Source organism: Abramis brama (genome assembly GCF_963993115.1).
Source record: "Abramis brama genome assembly, chromosome: 11".
Lineage (NCBI taxonomy): Eukaryota > Metazoa > Chordata > Actinopteri > Cypriniformes > Leuciscidae > Abramis > Abramis brama.
Genome location: NC_139973.1, coordinates 26,497,091 through 26,512,262, shown reverse-complemented (window position 1 = coordinate 26,512,262; position 15,172 = coordinate 26,497,091). Strand labels below are relative to the sequence as shown.

The 15,172-nt window shown below is 35.8% G+C and overlaps 1 protein-coding gene across 6 annotated transcripts in view; it reads right to left on the bottom strand.

Moving 5' to 3' along the window:
- The window catches only part of LOC311092864 (centrosomal protein of 95 kDa-like), a 198,381-nt gene that overhangs the window by 84,182 nt on the left and 99,027 nt on the right, over positions 1-15,172 (bottom strand). The window lies entirely within an intron of this gene.

Here is a 15,172-nt window from a genome sequence, read left to right as displayed (position 1 = left end):
TGAACTGCATTCTGAGTGACAGGAGTGAGTGATTAATTGTATTTGAGTGCCATATCAGTTTCAAAGGCTATTTGATGGCAGGTACAGGTAATCAGACAACTGATAAATACAGCACATAAAAGGGTCAATTAATTCTACACAATTCTCTGTTACAATTCTATAAAATATTTGGTAACACTTTATTTTACAGTGTTGTTTCATATGTTACATGTACCATAGTAATAACAATTAATTATGCATAATTACATGCAATTAACCCTCAACCAAATCCTAATCCTACCCCGATAGTAAGTACATGTAGTTACTTAATATTACACAGTACTTAAATATATCATTACACTGTAACAATGACACCTTAAAATAAAGTGTAACCAAAGATTTTTTAGCTGTAATCGTGAAAATATACATATAATAATATAATAGATTCCAGCTATTTGAATACATTGAAATATTACAGTGACTGCAGTGTTTGAAGTATGCTTACTTTTACTGTACCATAACAGCCTGTATTTTACATTACACATTTAACAGGTGTGAATTGTTATTCATATCATAGAATTTTGTTATATAAAAATAATTTACAACTGCAGAAAGATGTCAATAAAACTGCTTGTGAACAACTTGTCATGTAATGCTACATTTACCTTTAAAAAAGCCATTCATGGTGAATAACTCTGTAGCAAGAAAAATAACTCTATAGAGGAGCATTCTGTTAAATATATATTACAATTTTTTTTATTTTTTTTTACTGAACCTTTTGGTTAACCAAGCAGATAATTTTTGTTGGTTAAGCAGATAATTTTTTTCTGGCAGATTTAATTTCTAAAAAAAAAATGTATTTTATTTTTTTAAGGCAATGAGAACATAGAATTCAATTAAATAACTACTATTCAATGTGTCTAAACTATGTAGTACTGTATACAGTACAAAATTAGCACAGGCTCAGTCCTGAAATTTATTATGTTGTATACATATACGTTAAGTACTAAATTTGCTCCTATGAATATGAATTCTTTTTTCTGCTGACTGCATTAATCTGGCACACCTCGCAATTAGCTGTAATAAAAGTTTGCGCCCAATGAAATACAAGCTCTTGCAGGAAGTGGTGTAATTGTTAAAGTTTAGAGTGAGATTTATTTCTGATTTCATAGAAAATCATCTGAACGAAATTAACCAGTTAATAAATGGTTTTGCTTTTAAACCTCTGAGGTCGGCAAACGCGCCGGTGCGTTTCGCTGGATTTTCTTCACATAGTAGCACAATAAACTTCAATTACTCCGTCATTTATGGTCATACAGAAAAAAGAAATATGAAAAAAGAATCTGTGATATTTCTACTTTTGTATGTGTCCACTTACAATCAAATCAAAACATTGTGCTTTTGTAAAATAAAGAAAATAAACAGGGTGTGCTTTCTGCCTCTCCGTCACGGTGAACTTTTTTTTCTTGAGCACGTCTATAAACTGAAACAAAACTCAGCGAATACTTGTCACACATTTATGAGCCATATACCTTTATACACATTTAAGTGTGTACTTTTAAATGATCGGATTCAAACTGAAAACAAATATTCTCTGTTTAAGTAATTTGTATAAAACCAACAAGATGTCCAGTATCTCAAATGCTTGCTCATTATTTTTAATTTGACCACGCCCACGCGCGCACAAGAGATTCACATGCAAATCTCCACATGGAACGCGAACGCGCTCGTTACCTCAAAAACAAAGCACGAAAAAACTTCACAAGTCTCTGCTTTTCGTCGAGTTTGGAAGACGCGCTTGAGCTTACATTGGATTTACCTCAGAAGAAGAACGCGATTTGAAGACAAGAAAGATGTAAGGTAAGAAATTCTTAATTATTAGCTAGTTATTGTTGCATAAACTTCACATTGCAGTTGAACTGTTGCTAGATATATGGTGAATATTATAATATTTAGACCCGTGTTTACTGTTACTGTGTTTGTGGATATCTGCTCAAACGTAGATATGTATAATATGGTAACCATAATGTTTCATATTTTGCAGCATGCTGTGCGTTTGAATGTATCATATTTTGCAGCATGCTGTGCGTTTGAATGTATCATATTTTTGGAGCGCGATCGCGTTTGAAAAGCAAAACTCACCAAACATTAGGCTTTATGTTTTTACTATCATCTCATTTCATATCATCATAACGAATGGAAACATTTGAAGTAACATATGATAATCAATATATTTTTCTCTAGCGTAGTTGTTACTGAAATCTTTTGGAAGATTTATAGGCTGCTATAGGTTATTGTTATTATTATTTTATGCAGCACTGCGCATAGCCTATGCCTACAAGGCACAACAAACCTGGTGTTCATTATATTATATATTGTTGGAAACATTTGTGTGTGTGTGTGTGTGTGTGTGTGTGTGTGTATTCTGTGTATTTTAAAAAGCAATTTTAACCAGAAAAATCTGAAATTTATTCCCAAAATTGTGCAGGCCTCTTGATATCAGTATGTTCACTTTTTTTTTTTTTTTTTTTTCAGGGACCAGATGCCACTGAGTCCTGCTGACTTCAACATTCACATGAGTCTCTGTATATGAACATGGTAAAGTGAAAATCAAACACCTTGGAAAAGAAAGGTATGTACAATGTTATTAGGAATGGCACAAAGGTCTCTGTCTTTGGATCATTGTTTTTAATAATGTGCTTTTTTGTCATTTGTTGTGTATCTTTGGATTATGTTGTGTTGTAAATAAATCCAAACAATCAAAAAGCCATTCTTTTTTAAATCTCCTCATTCTTTGTGCAAGGTTGCTCAGAATGACAGGGCCTGATAGCTCCTAATAGGGCCGTTAGGGGAGTGTCTTTGTCTTTCTCAGGTGTGAAAGGCTTACATATTAATGATGTGATCGCCTCCTCGCATAAAGCTTTCTTACACAAAACACGTCTTACGATTTTTAAATCAATATATTGTCTTATCTGAATGAGAAGTCAGGATGATTTTCACATAGTTTTGGAGCAAATATTCTAGGCTACGTGATACAATTCAAAAGTCTTGTGAAGAAATAATCAGTATGGGTTTCATGACCTTATTTCAGTGACAATTTTTTTTTGTATTTTCACAAACCACGCATAAATGTCATTATCTCAAAACTGTAAACTTTTACATACATGCTGCTGACATATTATTGTAGCAGAGTTTGTGCTAAATACAGTGTAATCAGACTTTAGCCATGAAAATGTCACACAAGTAACAGAAATAAGCACAAATGTCAGAGCATGTCAGAACACCTCCAGGGCCAGAAAACCCCTCAGACCCCAGAGGGTTAAAGCAAAGGCTCCTCTGAGTCTGCGACAAGGCCCACAACAAGGGAGGACATACAAGGGAGCCTATTGCTTACAGTGCATTCAGACCCCTTATTTTTTTCATATTTTATTTTATTATCCATACCTTATAAACTGAAATACAAAATTAATGTGTTTAATAATAATAATAATAATAAATATAGCTGCAAGCAGCGATGATGGGCCCAAGGGGATGGCACCGCCACCCCGGTGCCTTTAGGGTAACTGTGCACGACGGGCAATATGAATGTAAAACAGGATAAATGTAAAAGAACCACATCAAAGTCGTCTGAATATGCCACATTTACTGAAGCAGCTGGTGCCACTATGGCCGTGAACCACAACAGCCACATCCATGAGATCATTTAAATTTAGATGGATTCATGTCATAGGTCACTTTAAAATGAGTGCAAAGTTATCTTTTGCATAAGGACAGTTTTTATCTCAAGGTCTTTTTTATATTTGTATTAATCTAATTATTAAATTAATTATTTTAAACTATGTTGTCAGTGCACTACAAATAAACTGGTTCTATGGCTTTGTTAATCAAACTTGTTAAGAAGAGACAAGGCCTAATACAGTTCTTATCCTTCAATGCAGGCCAATACACACAGCAATGGAAGGGTTAAACTCTTGTCAGAGTGTAATTTATATTAGGGCTTTTTTGAAGGGACAAGAAAAAGAGAATTTTACTTGCCTGACCCACTGATCTATATAATGTCATTCTATATAGATCAGTGGCCTGACCAGACAAGTAGCCTGATTAGAACTTCAATGACAAAAAAATAACTTGGGAATCACTAAAACGAGAGATTATTCTGATTTTATTACATTTATTGTAAGTTGAGTGGATAATAAATGTATTACTGTAAAAATATGAAATATTAAAATTAATTTAAAACTATTAAAAATATGTAGTTTTTATATTTTTAAACATATGATACAGTTAAGCAACCTCACATGACGAGTGCTGTTTCCTGAATACCATCACGATTGAAACTGTGACATTGATTTCATACAACAGTTCAATAAAAAGTTACAATTAAGTCACTTATATTTTAGATGCAATATTGACTGTTTTTGTTCTGTTTCAGCAGCGAGAATAGTTAAAGATCACAGCAGAACCATTGCGCATCTCACAGCAACGTGTTTTCTCATTACTGAATGATTCAGCATTTTGAACAAATCGGTTGACTCAAAGATTCAATGATCAATCCATAAACATCTGTCTCATTCATGAATGACTCAGTCGTTTCACCTACTCAAGCGCCTATTTAAGCGAATCTGTCATTGTACTGTTTTGTTGTTGTGTTTTCCATTAAGAATAATAGGCTATTGAAGTCACAATTCAAGCAATCGGCCCTGAAATGGCGCTAATTTTAAAGTGAAACTAAAAAGTGCACGGCTATAACAGTGCGCGTCCACGGCGAGGAGCAAGCAGAACAGAGTGAATGTTTTTAAGTTCATTCCTACTTCCATAGGAATTAATTGAAAACGCTTTCTCTGCTCCACACCATTATCAATGTCCGTGCGAGTATTTTACTTTCACTTTTATATTAGCGATTTAAAAGCCCCCGCCAGTGTCACATGTCGATTAACCGGTGGAAAAATATCCTCACAGTCACATACCTAATATATTTATATATAAATACAATAGGTCCTGATTTTGAACACAAGAGGGCAGTATAGCCCTATGTATGACTTGATTTTTTTTTTTTGACTAAATAGTACTATTAGTTTTTAAACTTATAAATAATTCTTAAATTGAAAAAAAGTAGATAAAAAGAATAAAATGGGTTTAGTTCTGATATTTGTATAATTTTATATAGAAATAAATGGTGTATAATTACATTTTTTGAAGATATGAGGCTTTAAGTGTTTCGTTTTTGGACATTACTTTACTGTTTGAGATATTTAATATCGTTCACAATTTAGCATCTTTAATGTATTTTTTTCATGTTGAAAAAGTTTGGTGTGAATAAAATAAACCACTTAGGAGGAGTAGCTAAAAACTCAGAGTCTGAAATCCACATTCAAACCAAAATATCTGACTTCCTGTTGGTCGGAACTAATGACTGTAAATTAGAAAGTTGTCTGGCTCGATGAGAACAATATACATACCGAGTTTTGTTACTGTAGGTAAAACTAAACCCCCACTTTTGTCAAAAGCATTTTGAAAGTGACACACTTCCTGCTGCCAGTTGGTGGCGCTATAACTTTGACTCAAAATAGTTACATCTATCTGATCGGCCTCTTACCACGAACGCACTGCTGGAGTTTCATCAAGATCAGTTAATGTATGCAGAAGTTATAATACTTTGTGTGTCTCTTTTCTCGCCACGGCCAAACCGTTCGAGATATCAAAAATCCGTCCGCAATTTAACATCCTCAATGTCTTGACTTCATGCTGACCCAGTTTGGTGGCGATCGGATAAATTCCCTAGGAGGAGTATTTCAAATTCCAGAGAATGTGTTAACATTGGCCGTCATCTCCCTTCCTTATACCAGACTGTGATGCATAACAATCCTCCGACAAAAAAGTTCTATCCATGTTATTCCTCTCATTATTCCAAGCTTAATCCACTTATTATTTCAGCTTCAAAAGTCCACTTGATGTCACGGTGACGGATGACAAATGCGACTTTGCAGATTTGCATTTCGACTCAAGTTAACTCGCATAATAACTTTGACTGTTTGCCATTTTGAACTATAATAACGATTGCTCGTTCAGTGCCATGGCCGCTGACGTTAGCATTATTTATTTGCAATCATCTCTGCTCTCAGCGCCGAGTCTGACCACCAAAACTGTAAGATAAACAAGACAGTTCATTTAAATTATTATAAAAATGAGAGAAAGTGTAAACAGCGGCTTGGCGGAATAAGTTCCACCTTTTAAGTAAAAGAGCCAAAAGTCAATTGGTAAAGACATTGTGTCACTGCAGAAGCTATGATTGTCATTGAAACATGATGCGTTTGAGACTGCACATTCGCTTTAGCTGCCTGGAGCAACCTGAAGAGCTTTTTAGCACAATTTGTGTGGTTTTTTTTACCTTATTTCCCAGCTCACACTTTTCTTATCCTAAATTTACAAGTTGCAAGTTACAAAAAACACACAAGGTGTTCTCTGAGTCCGATCGACTCGGGTATTACACACAATGTTAAACAGACCCGGGACCCAATGTAATAGATTGGGACCCGACCCGGACCCGGCTGACCATTTAAAATATATCCCGGGTCCTCGGGTCTAGCCCTCAATACTAGACCTCTAGTCTGCGCTCCCCCTAGTGGTGCATCAAAGATCGCGAGAGGGGGTGGGGGGATATGCATTAAAGGGGTCATGAATTGAGAAATACAATATTCCAGCTTTTGACATATAAGAGGTTATCATACTATAAGAATATCCTGCATGGTCTGGGGGCATGCACCTCCGGAAGAATTTAAAAAAAAAAAATAACCCCTTAAACCATGACTTCTGGCAAGTTTTGTGGATAGAAATGGATAATTTGAAATATACAAAGCCATTAAATAAACTATTTTACTTCACTAACCTCCAGGGACGTGCAGAGAGTTCAACAGGGGCTCAAATGTAAGAAAGGCAAGTGGCGACATTTTTCAAGTCCCCTGTTGGTCATGCTTTAAAACATGTTAAAATCAAGTAAAAACCGCTCTGGTGAATTTGTTACATTTTTGACCAAGTGGGGACCTACATGTGTGTGTGTGTTTAAGTCCATACTCAGCAGCGCTCCTGTAGGCTGGAGCAGGAACTGCAATGGCCCATAAACACCCATCGTTCACACTTCTCTACTGTTTGAATGGCTTGCTGTCCCAGAGAGGCTCTGAGACTGTAGAGCTGCTGTTTAACTGGCTGCTTAGTTAAGGAACTTTCAAGTCTTTTCAAACATCCCCAAACAAATATATGTATATTTTTTTCATAATATAACTAAACATTAACATATTAACTTTTTTTTTTTTTAAACATGCCAACTCTGAACGATGTCTACCTATCCAAGTGGGGACTCCCATAGCCTGCAATGGAACTATGAAGTCTACATATACATATATATATATATACATATATATATATATATATATATATATATATATATATATATATATATATATATATATATATATATACACAGTGAGGAAAATAAGTATTTGAACACCCTGCTATTTTGCAAGTTCTCCCATTTGGAAATCATGGAGGGGTCTGAAATTGTCATCGTAGGTGCATGTCCACTGTGAGAGACATAATCTAAAAAAAAAAAAAAATCCAGAAATCACAATATATGATTTTTTAACTATTTATTTGTATGATACAGCTGCAAATAAGTATTTGAACACCTGTCTATCAGCTAGAATTCTGACCCTCAAAGACCTGTTAGTCTGCCTTTAAAATGTCCACCTCCACTCCATTTATTATCCTAAATTAGATGCACCTGTTTGAGGTCTCTGGATCATCCAAATGGTCATTGGCAAACTTAAGACGGGCCTTGACATGTGCTGGTTTAAGCAGGGGAACCTTCCGTGCCATGCATGATTTCAAACCATGACGTCTTAGTGTATTACCAACAGTAACCTTGGAAACGGTGGTCCCAGCTCTTTTCAGGTCATTGACCAGCTCCTCCCGTGTAGTTCTGGGCTGATTTCTCACCTTTCTTAGGATCATTGACACCCCACGAGGTGAGATCTTGCATGGAGCCCCAGTCCGAGGGAGATTGACAGTCATGTTTAGCTTCTTCCATTTTCTAATGATTGCTGCAACAGTGGACCTTTTGTCACCAAGCTGCTTGGCAATTTCCCCGTAGCCCTTTCCAGCCTTGTGGAGGTTTACAATTTTGTCTCTAGTGTCTTTGGACAGCTCTTTGGTCTTGGCCATGTTAGTAGTTGGATTCTTACTGATTGTATGGGGTGGACAGGTGTCTTTATGCAGCTAACGACCTCAAACAGGTGCATTTAATTTAGGATAATAAATGGAGTGGAGGTGGACATTTTAAAGGCAGACTAACAGGTCTTTGAGGGTCAGAATTCTAGCTGATAGACAGGTGTTCAAATACTTATTTGCAGCTGTATCATACAAATAAATAGTTAAAAAAATCATATATTGTGATTTCTGGATTTTTTTTTTTTTAGATTATGTCTCTCACAGTGGACATGCACCTACGATGACAATTTCAGACCCCTCCATGATTTCCAAGTGGGAGAACTTGCAAAATAGCAGGGTGTTCAAATACTTATTTTCCTCACTGTACATATATATATATATATATATATATATATATATATATATAAGCCTGTAATGGAACTCTGTGTGTGTGAACAGTGAAGTGAACTGGCAGTGTAGTCTGGCTTCATTATGTAACATACATATATATTATATTATATATTATAAGTGTATATATAAGTGTAAATATAATAAACAGGCCTACTCAAATTAACAAAACTAACGTGCAAAAAATAGTACACGCTTTAGGGTCTGTTTACACGACATTGTCTTCAACTGAAAACGGAAAACTTGTCATGCATTTTGGCCGTTCATTTACACGAAAATGCCATTTTGGGGGAAAAACGAGGTTCAAAGTGCAAGGTTTTGAAAACGATGCCTTTATCATCTGCATGTAAACAACAAAAACATGAATTTGTGAAAATGGTACGTCATGCATGTATAACATGTTCACGTATGCGTATTATGTGCCCACGGGGTGTGTATGGGGTGTTCCCTAATATGAAGTCAATGTATTTTAACATTGGCACTTTGGTACATTTAGTTGAACCAACTGAAGATTTTAAATGCAACAATCAACATAAAACTGAGTTTTGGCCTTCAAAATATTTTTACAGTATTTGTATGGCAATAACTGGTGTTTTAGTGTATTTTACATTTACATTTATTCATTTAGCAGATGCTTTTATCCAAAGCGACTTACAAATGAGAACAATAGAAGCAGTTAAACTAACAGTAGGACAACAATATGCAAGTGCTATGACCCTTCTCAGTTTAGTCTAACGCAGTACGTTAATTTATTTTTTCTTTTGTTCTTTTTATATAGAATAGAATAGAAGAGAAAGTGTTAGTATTACTGGATCAAGTGTTATTATGAACATTGCCATTACATCCAGAGATAGTCTGAATGTGAAATATTGCTAAATGTAATGTTAGCAGTTTAAGCAGCAATAGGCATGAGCGTGAACGTGAACGTGATTTTGCTAAACAAAGACTCGACTATCTCTGAATGTAATGACAATGATCATAATGACACTAAAAAGTTTCAAAATATAGGGCCAACCTGCTGCTAACAAAAGTCACTGGAGTTTTTTATTTTATTTATTTATTATTATTCTTAGCAATGATTCATATACAATATACACAATGACCTAGACTCGAGATAAATAAAATGCAACCATAGCAGTAAGTCAGGGGAATGCTTTTATTTCTTCATTTGGTTTCAATTTTGAACATGTTGCAGTTCTTTTTAAAAAGGTATACATTTTAATACAATTATAAAATGATATAACATGATTTGATACTGTATATTAGCAGCAATTACACACCAATCTTATGGGTTGTGGTCTCTCAGACATTGGCCAATATCAGTTTAAAAAAAAACATTGTTTCCCTTAGGGCAGGGATAGGCAACTCCGGTCCTGGAGGGCCACTGTCCTGCAGAGTTTAGCTTCAGCCCTGATAAAAACTCACCTGCCTGTATCTATCTAGTAATCCTGAAAACACTGATTGCCTTGTTCAGGTGTGTTTAATTAGGGTTGGAGCTAAACTCTGCAGGACAGTGGCCCTCCAGGACCGGAGTTGCCTATCCCTGCCTTAGGGCTTACATTTTTTTTTCCCTGACTGACAGGTGATGCTTGTAACCCAATCATAATCCATTAACTGACAAGACTTGAATGTTATATTATAATTAAATTAAATTAGAATCTATGTATTTCTCATATACTTATCACTTTTTTCAAAACTCTTCACTCAGTTGTCTTAACCAACTTTCAGCTTCACTACAGTTAATCTCACATTGTACTAAAACTACCAAAACACATGTCTCAAATTAAGTCATTTTTCCAGAACACTAGCAAAGGTTTCAAATTAAAAATACAAAAAAAAAAAAAAACACAAACAGGCAGCAATATGCACTATTTTCTGCTGTTCAGAATTCAATGTAGTTTGTTACATGGTTCATATTTACATTAATGTACAAAATTATTTCCTTTTGTATAGATGGTGATGAAAATGAAAGACTAAGACTTGTGTATGTGTTTAGTTGCATCTTAATTGTTCTGATTGTTTTTGTTTTTTTTTCCAGAATATATTTCAGTGTGGTATAGACCTTATGTACGCATGTTGTCTTTTGGTCTGTATTTTCACAGCAATCTTACGTATTTATGAATGAACGGCTCGTTTTAAAATCTTCCCGGTCTACTGACATTTGTTAAGACATCAGCTTTAAACATTACAATCATCATGATAACTTTCGTTACTTTTACATTAAGTAAATCCACTTTAAAAGCTAATTACTCTTGGACAGAAATGCAATAGAGATATACAGAGCGACCGCAAAAACGGAAGTTCAAAGACAATATTCTAAAGATGGCTGCACCCTTGTTTTTCTGGCGCATAAGGTCTATACTGTAGAAATATTGGAAATTTCAGTCTTATTAATAAACAGTCTTGAAAATAATATGTAAGCATGTGCAAATTGGCCTGTATAGTAAATCAAATTCTGTTGGTCTTTGTGTTTAAGTGAGAAATTAAAGGTACAATATGCAACATTTTCTGCCGCTAGAGGGCGCTACATTCCAAACAACAACAACGGCGTAGCTTGATGACATTGTGAAGGAGCGTGGAATGATGGGAACTGTTGTTTTCAACTCCACCGTAGATGTAAATCAGTCAGACGGGAATCGAAAAATCATGTTCATGGATGAGGCTAAGTTCTATTTTTATAAATGTTGCGTTTAATGACATGCTTTTTGTGGCGAGGGGGGGCGTGGTTCAGCGCAGTCTGTAACAGGAGAGAGAGAAACGAGACGAGCGGGACGTAAGTAGGTCAAGAGCAAATGACGAACACCTGTGTCTTATTGCAGTATTATTGGCAGAGAGAGAGAGAGAGAGAGAGAGAGAGAGAGAGAGAGAAAGGGAGAGAGAGAGAGGGAGAGAGGACTCGTACGAGAGACTGGAGAGAAAATTGGATGCAGAGAAAGAAAACCGGTGGATCCGAGCTCTCATTTTTTAACTTTTTTGTGCCGTCGCGGTTGCCACGGTGAATGCGCGTTGTGCGCGACTTTTGTTTGTTTTGTATTATTTTAATAAAGTACGAGTCCCAGTCACGCCGACCCCTGTCTTCTTCCTTCCCGACTCTTGAACCTTATCACACTTATTTCATTAAAATGAATTAACAGCAAGAAAAGTAAGGTTTAATACTAAATTGGTTATCATAGATGTTACTGTATTTGTCGAATTCATTGTTGTGATAATGCTGCGCAGTTTTACGTGTTCTAAACAATTGTTGTAAAAGTACATTCGAACATACCCACATAATTTGCCAAAATACCGATTAATCTTTATGTATAACACATGCTATATTTATTTACATGGCCATAAACACCAGACGTGATAAACAATGTCAATAAACTAAACACAAACCTAAAGCAATAATACTTTCCTTACATAAACATAACTATTACCGAATGCTACATTTGGAAAATATAAAATTAAGCATGCTTTGTCGACAGAACCAGCTGCAATCGGTAAAGAATAACTGTGTTCCATAACGACTGCACGAAACAAGCTAACGTTTGTTGCTTGATAGACGCTACAACTACAACTTCCGCATTTGTCCATGACTCCACGCAGTACGAGCGGAAACCGAGGGTAACGTGGATATGACGCAATTGACTGCAGACTCCCAGCTCACCCCTGCTCTAACGCCCCGTTTCCTTGGTTAAAATCGCAATTTTCTCACGATTTAAAAATAGTTGGAAACATTTGGGATATTGCAAGTAATCAACTTAACAAAATATATAACACTGGCCTTGAGATTTTGGGATATTTTAATGCAAAAATCTTACATATTGTACCTTTAATTCATGTAAATTGAAAGATGTTATTGAATGCATTTTGTGCCAATGCAAAGATATCTGATCCTCAGTTTAGCCAGACTGATCTTGTGATCACTGTGTGAAGAGTTTTGAAAAGGTGTTCAATATTCTATTATGTTTGGGTTTTAATTAAAGTTTAACAGTTTTGAAAAGAGCGTATAAAAATGGGCTCTAAGTTTTGGCAGTGGTTGTGTCTAAGTGAAATATGTGTTCATGTAGTTTGGAAGTAGTGGTCACTGAATGCATTAATAAAACATTGGATGACACAGACATTTGCAACACTTCTACAGTAATAACATATTAAAATATATTCAGAATCTGAAAAATGAAATACTATCAAAACAATTAGATGTAGCTGAACACCTACACAGGTATTCATCTTTCAGTTTCATCACCATCTATACAAAAGGGGAAACTTGGTGTTTCAAAATGTGTTCTGTAATGTAAACATTGACCATGTAACATAAAATGCTGTGAATTCTGAACAACAGAAAACAGCAGAAATATTTTACAATGCTACCTGTTATTTGTGTTTTTTTTATTTTATGAGTGACAAAGTGTGTTTGTTGGGAGAAACCTTTACTAGTGTTCTGGAAGAATGAGTTTATTTTAGACATGAATGAAGTGTTTTGATCATTTTAGTGCGTTTTGAATGTAAAATTAACTGCAGTGAAGCTTAATGGCTCGTTTCCATTGAGCGGTACGGTACGGTACGGTACGGTACGCATTTATTTGCGTTTCCACTATCAAAAGTTGTGAATGGTACCAAAATGCCGAACCATACCGTACCACTTTTTAGGTACCCTTCCATTGGGGGTACCTAGCACAGTGGTACGGTACTAAAAGGTGGAGCTAGACTCACTGCAGGACGTTGATTGGTTGACAGAGAATCGTCACTTGCGCGTGCTACAAGGGGAATGACAACATAAGAAGCGCCATTTTTTAATATAGAGTTTAATATAATACTACTGTTACTGTGTCACGAAATGTAATTTTAAGAGTTTTTCAGGCGAGAATGTAGTTGTTAAAAGCTCAAATCTGTGGTTTATTTATAAAGATGATATTTTTTTTCCCCCGGTTGTGATCCATGGGATCAGCGGGCGCTCTGCGCTCATGTTTCCCGGCTGGATGAGCCTTTCCTCGGCTAGTTCTTCTGACGTTCGCCGCTGACTCCGACGGTAGTGGTTAAACATGAGATATAATTCGTCTTGTGTAGACCTAACGGGCGATCTTTGGTCTCGTGAATATATAATTCGTTCCCTGTCAATCGTTTTGGCTGAGGGCTAAGTTTAGTTTCATATTATAGGCTATTTGTATTTAACTTTACTGTTGTAATGTTAGACTAGAGCGCTGCATTTGGATATTTGACTGAATTGTTTGCTTTATTTCTTATTGTATAGCTTCTTGTACCTTTTACTTAAACTTTTATATTGGCTATTATTGATAAAACTGAAATTTTACAAAAAGAAATATGGTTTCTTGTCATTTTTTTATTATAAGATTATCACTGATGTTTATTGCAACATTTGTCTGGAATATGTTTAATTTTTTTTTATTTAAACGAAAAGAGGTAACGGTTGTGTTTTAAATTTCATTTTGTTATAAATAGAATAACGTATAACGTGCAGTGAATAATCAATATGCGTTGCGCATGAACCACATTTGTGTCCCTATAATGTTTAATTTATTTAAATGAAAACAAAAAGAGGCAGAGTGGTGTTTTATAACATATTTCGTTTTATTGTTGCTTAAAATGTACATACAGAGTAACAGAGATAACCGGAGTAACTTAGCAGAGCGAGCTGAGTGACGCTTTTAAGAACGCGCTGTACCATTTGCATGTAGGAGTCGCACATGGCAAGTACAAACTTTGCATACTTGATATTGAGAAAAGCCTAATGTCGGCGCTTGTCTTCTTGTGACAAACATGTCGAGGAGCAAGAACAAGATCTGCTGTATGTCATCCATTGTAGTTTACTATGTTCTTCTTCGCGCGAAAATAACGTCGATCGAAACACCACGCCTATCAAGTAAGGGTACTGTTGGCAGTGGAAACGCTAGCCAGATCATGGTTAACAGACCCGAACCGTACCGTACTGTCCCGTACCGTACCGCTTAGTGGAAACGAGCCATAAGGTTGGTTATGAGTACTGAGTGAAGGGTTTTGAAAAAATTACCTAAGGTCTACATAAAAATGTAGAAATTACCTAATGGTATACATAAGGTAGGGTCATCCTCTTTTTCCAGGACATGTCCGGCCAGGATTTCGAGATCGCCCAAAATATCCGGGATTCGGCTTTTGCTTTCTCGTCGCCATTCATTTTGTTTACATGCACACCTTTTGATTCAATAGGACTGAATTAATTCCGATTGGTGAATCTGAATGTAGTGTTTACATGAACGCTAAACAAGTGATCGGTTGATGTGCGTTTTAGCATTGCTAAGAAGATTCCTGTGTTTTCGTCTCGATCGGGATCCGTGTGAAGCAGAATGCATGACCTGCAAAGCTGGCACGTACGTGTCAGTGTCAAATAATGTAATAATGTAAACATAATGAATGGTGACTGTAGAAAGCAAAAGCCGAATCCCGGGCATTTTGGGCGATCTCGAAATCCTGGCCAGACATGTCCTGGTTAAACAGGACGTATGGTCACCCTACATAAGGTCTATACCACACTGAAATATATTCTGAATCTAAAAAAAACAAAAAAACAATTAAGATGCAACTAAACACCTACACAAGTCTTAGT